Here is a 6,000-nt window from a genome sequence, read left to right as displayed (position 1 = left end):
ACAACAGACAGTTGGTGAGAAACTGGCCATTTAAAAAGATTTATAATGATATAAAATGAAAGTACCTAGTTCCAAGTTTAGCAAGATGTGTGCAGAAAAGCTTCATTGAAGGATAAACAATGACATCAATGAGTAAGCTATAGCTGCCTCCACAGGTGGAGATTAACACTATGGAAATGTTGGTTCTCAGCACGTTAGTTTACAGATCACTATAGCTCCAGTAGATTCTGAAACAGAAATGGGAGCACACTGAGGAGCACTAGGCTAAACGGCTTAGGAACCCTATGTCCATGTTGGGTACCTTGGAGAAAGTCCTGGCTCCACTTCTGACCCAGCTTCCTGCTGATGTGCATCCTGGGAAGGCAGCTGGTGAGGACTCAAGTACATGAGCTTCTGCCACTAATGTGGGAGATCCAGATGGAGCTCCTGTTTCCTGGCTTCCACCTGGCCCTGCCCCAGCTGTTGTGAGCATTTGGGAAATGAGTCAGCTGATGGAATATATCTCTAAAGACATAAAGGAACCTTTTTTTTTTTTAAAGGCTTTGTTTTTATTTTTTTAAAATTTTTATTTTTAATTATTATTTTTTTAACTTTTATTTAATGAATATAAATTTCCAAAGTACAGTTATGGATTACAATGGCTTTTTCCTCCCATAACTTCCCTCCCACCCGTAATCCTCCCATCTCCCGCTCCCTCTCCCCTTCCATTCACATCAAGATTCATTTTAAATTCTCTTTATATACAGAATATCAGTTTAGCATATATTAAGTAAAGATTTCAACAGTTTGCACCCACATAGAAACACAAAGTGTAAAATACTGTTTGAGTACTAGTTATAGCATTAAATCACAATGTACAGCACATTGAGGACAGAGATCCTACCTGGGGAGTAAGTGCACAGTGACTCCTGTTGTTGACTTAACAATTTGACACTCTTGTTTATGGCCTCAGTAATCACCCTAGGCTCTTGTCATGAGCTGCCAAGGCTATGGAAGCCTTTTGAGTTCACCGACTCTGATAATATTTAGACAAGGTCGTAGTCAGAGTGGAAGTTCTCTCCTCCCTTCAGAGAAAGGTACCCCCTTCTTTGATGACCTGTTCTTTCCACTGGGATCTCACTCACAGAGAACTTTCATTCAGTTTTTATTTATTTATTTATTTATTTATTTATTTATTTATTTTGCCAGAGTGTCTTGGCTTCCATGCCTGAAATACTCTCATGGGCTTTTTAGCCAGATCTGCATGCCTTAAGGGCTGATTCTGAGGTCAGAGTGCTGTTTAGGACATCCGCCATTCTATGAGTCTGCTGTGTATCTCGCTTCCCCTGTTGGATCGTTCTCTCCCTTTTTTATTCTATCAGCTAGTATTTGCAGACACTATTCTTGTTTATGTGATCCCTTTGACTCTTAGTCCTATCATTATGATCAATTGTGAACAGAAATTGATCACTTGGACTAGTGAGATGGCATTGGTACATGCCACTTTGATGGGATTGAATTGGAATCCCCTGGCACGTTTCTGACTCTACCATTTGTGGCAGGTGCTGCTGCTCAATAGAGTAATCCTCCTCCTGCCAGCACCCCGGGTTCTAGTCCTGTTCGGGGCACCAGATTCTCTCCTGGTTGTTCCTCTTCCAGTCCAGCTCTCTGCTGTGGCCCGGGAATGCAACGGAGGATGGCCCAAGTGCTTGGGCCCTGCACCCGCATGGGAGACCAGGATAAGCACCTGGCTCCTGCCATCGGATCAGCGCAGTGCGCCTTCTGCAGCATGCCGGCCACAGCGGCCATTGGAGGGTGAACCAACAGCAAAGGAAGACCTTTCTCTCTGTCTCTCTCTCTCACTGTCTAACTCTGCCTGTCAAAAAAAAAAAAAAAAACCTAAAACCTGAGCTATTTATTTATTATTAAAGATTTGTTTATTTGTTTGAAAGTCAGAGTCACATAGAGAGGGAGAGACAGAGAGAGAGAGAGGTCTTCGTCTGTTGGTTCACTCCCCAGTTGGCTGCAATGACCGGAGCTGCACTGATCTGAAGCCAGGAGCCAGGAGCTTCTTGTGGGTCTCCCATATAGGTGCAGTAGCCCAAGGGTTTGGGCTGTCTTCTGTGGATTTTCCAGGCCGTGGCAGAGGGCTGGACCGGAAGTGGAGCAGTGGGGACTTGAACCGGTGCCCATATGGGATGCTGGCACTGTGGGTGGCGGCTTTGCCATCTGTACCACAGCACTGGCCCTTAAAGATTTTGTTTTTATTTATTTGAGAGGTGAAGTTAAAGACAGAGAATGGGAGAGACAGAGAGAAAGGTCTTCCCTTAGCTGGTTCACTCCGCAGATAGCTGCAATAGCCAGAGCTGAGCTGATGCAAAGCTAGGAGCCAGGAGCTTTTTCTGGATCTCCCACATGGGTGCAGAGGCCCAGGAACTTGGGCCATCTTCTATTGCTGTCTTAGGCCATAGCAAAGAGCTGGATCAGAAGAGGAGCAGCCGGGACACGAACAGGTGCTCCTATGGGATGTTGGTGCCTCAGGCAGAGGCTTAGTCCACTACACCAGAGTACTGGCCCCAGTAATAAACATTTTTAAGAAGAACAGGAGAAAGGATGTGCTCAGTCATCCATGAAGTGACTGAGGCTGGGATGGGATGTGTTAGCTCAGGGACAGGCACACTGAGCAGTGGAACAGCGTGGGAGCCCAGAGGCAGGTGAGCGCGTGTTCCGAGATGTGGTGTTGCATTCTGAATTTCCATATGGATGCACTATTTATTCATTTAGACATTCATTTAAAGGATTTCTAGAATTCTATGAGCATCTCATTCAGGCATCTTTCGTCCTCAATTTTGTGTGTGTGTGTGTGTGTGTGTGTGTGTTTTAAGATTTATTTATTTGAAAGAGCAACAGAGAGTAAAGAAAAGACACAGATCTTCCAGCTGCTGATTCACTCCCTGGATGGCTGCAACTGACAAGTCTGGGTCAGGCTGAAGCCCAGAGTCAGGAACTCCATCATAGTCTCCCACGTGGCTGCAGGGACCCATGTGATTGGGTCATCTTCCCATGCCTTCACAGGTACATTAATGGGAAGCTGGATTGGAAGCAGAGCAACCAGGACTTGAACTGACAACTTAACTTGCTGCACCACAGTGCCAGCCCTGTGAATCTACCATTTGATATAAATGGAACTTAAAAAAAAAAACACACAAACTTTGTTTTATATATGGGAAGCCACAGAGTCCCCATTTCACATCATTTGCATAAAAATGGATTAAGAACTTAACTGTCAAAAAATACTTCCTTAAGAAATGTAGGTCGGTATCTTTCTGACCATGGACTAGGGATTTCTTTTTTTTTTTTTTAACTTATTTAATGAATATAAATTTCCAAAGTACAGCTTATGGATTACAATGGCTTCCCCCCCATAATGTCCCTCCCACCCGCAACCCTCCCCTTTCCCACTCCCTCTCCCCTTCCATTCACATCAAGATTCATTTTCAATTCTCTTTATATACAGAAGATCAGTTTAGCATACATTAAGTAAAGATTTCAACAGTTTGCTCCCACACAGAAACATAAAGTGAAAAATACTGTTTGAGTACTAGTTATAGCATTAAATCACAATGTACAGCACACTAAGGACAGAGATCCTACATGAAGAGTAAGTGCACAGTGACTCCTCTTGTTGACTTAACAAATTGACATTCTTGTTTATGACCTCGGTAATCACCCCCAGGCTCTTGTCATGAGCTGCCAAGGCTATGGAAGCCTTTTGAGTTCACCGACTCTGATCATGTTTAGACAAGGCCATGGTCAAAGTGGAAGTTCTCTCCTCCCTTCAGAGAAAGGTACCTCCTTCTTTGATAACCTGTTCTTTCCACTGGGATCTCACTCGCAGAGATCTTTCATTTAGGTCATTTTTTTTTTTTTTTTTGCCAGAGTGTCTTGGCTTTCCATGCCTGAAATACTCTCATGGGCTTTTCAGCTGGATCCGCATGCCTTAAGGGCTGATTCTGAGGCCAGAGTGCTGTTTAGGACATCTGCCATTCTATGGGTCTGCTGTGTATCTCACTTCCCATGTTGGATCCTTCTCTCCCTTTTTGATTCTATCAGCTAGTATTTGCAGACACTATTCTTGTTTATATGATCCCTTTGGTTCTTAGTCCTATCATTATGATCAGTTGTGAACAGAAATTGATCACTTGGACTAGTGAGATGGCATTGGTACATGCCACCTTGATGGGATTGAATTGGAATCCCCTGGTATGTTTCTAACTCTACCATTTGAGGTAAGTCAGCTTGAGCATGTTCCGAATTGTACATCTCTTCCCTCTCTTATTCCCACTCTTGCATTTAACAGCGATCACTTTTCAGTTAAGTTTTGGCACTTAAGAATAATTGTGTATTGATTACAGTATTCAACCAAAAGTATTAAGTAGAACAAGCAAAAAAAAATACTAAGAGGGATAACATATCAAGTTGCTCATCAACAGTCAGGGTGAGGGCTGATCAAGTCACCGTTTCTCATAGTGTCCATTTCACTTTAACCGGTTTCCTTTTTGGTGCTCGGTTAGTTGTCACCGATCAGGGAGAACATGTGGTATTTGTCCCTTTGGGATTGGCAAGCCACAAAGTGTTAGTTGTACAGGCCATCAAGGAGAGAGGTGCCTTTCTCTAAAGGGAGGTAGGAACCTCCACTGTGATATGGCCTTGACTAAACAAGTTCAGAGTCAGTGAACTCAAGGGGCTTCCATAGCCTAGAGAGCTCATAGCAAGAGTCTCGGGTGATTGCTGATGTCATAAATAAGAGTGCCAATTGTTAAATCAACAACGGGAGTCACTGGGTACATGCTCCCCACGTAGGATCTCTGTCCTTAATGTGTTCTACTATGAAACTTAAAAACAACACTACTAGTCGAACAATGCCCTATGCCTTGTGCAGTTGTGTGAGTGCAGCCTGTTGACATCCTTGCTTAGTATATACTACGTTGATCTTCAGTATATGAAGGTAGTTGAAAATGAAACTCAATGAAGGGCGGGATGGGAGAGGGAGTGGGAGAGGGGAGGGCCATGGGAGGGAGGGAGGTTGCGGGGGGAAGCCACAATAATACAAAAGTTGCACTTTGTAAATTCACATTTATTAAATAAAAAACTATATAACAAAAAAAGAACTTAATACTTTACCCTTTTAGTATTTATGTTCTACTTAAAACTATTGGTTGAACTCTGTAATTAATACACAATTACTCTTAGGTGTGTAATTAATGCTATAACTAGTACTCAAATAGTATTTTACACTTTGTGTTTCTGTGTGGCTGCAAACTGTTGAAATCTTTACTTAATATATGCTAAATTGATCTTCTCTATATAAAGAGAATTTAAAATTAATCTTGATGTGAATGGAAGGGGAGAGGGAGTGGGAGAGGGGAGTGTTGTGGGTGGGAGGGAAGTTATGGGGGGGAAGCTATTGTAATCCATAAGCTGTACTTTGGAAATTTATGTTCATTAAATAAAATAAAATAAAAAAAGTGTTCATTGTAAAAGGAAAACTAGATAATTTAACTGCATTAAAATTAAATTTTGTTAATCAAAAAACACTTAAAGGGACCAGCCCCACCCTGGAAGACAAACACTGGAACAGTCAGGATTGGCATCAAGAATACAGAAAGAGCCACCAGTCAGTGAGGAAAGACCTGTTTAAAAATAGGTGCAAATTATGAAGGGGCCATTCGTGTGGCGGAGTGCTGGAAGCAGGGCTCAGGGAGGGCGTGGCAGCCACACAGGTGCTGTTTCTCACGACGTGGTGGGTAGAAGCTCCAAAGTCCCTCAGCACCAAGAGGATCAAGTTCCCTGAGACTCTTTATATTCCCTGACTGAACCGCATAGTTACTTCAGAAAATAGCCTGCTGTTACCTCTCAGAAGGTCTATTACCCTGCAAAGTCGACTGGCGCTTTTATGGGAAGGCTGTGGCACGTGTATGATGTCTGCATAGAGACCACACGCAGCCTGAGAGCCTGCTA

This window comes from Oryctolagus cuniculus, chromosome 3, assembly GCF_051225735.1.
Source record: "Oryctolagus cuniculus isolate XC-2025 breed Fujian yellow rabbit chromosome 3, ASM5122573v1, whole genome shotgun sequence".
Taxonomy (NCBI): Eukaryota; Metazoa; Chordata; class Mammalia; order Lagomorpha; family Leporidae; genus Oryctolagus; species Oryctolagus cuniculus.
Note: the sequence above shows the minus strand (reverse complement) of the source record.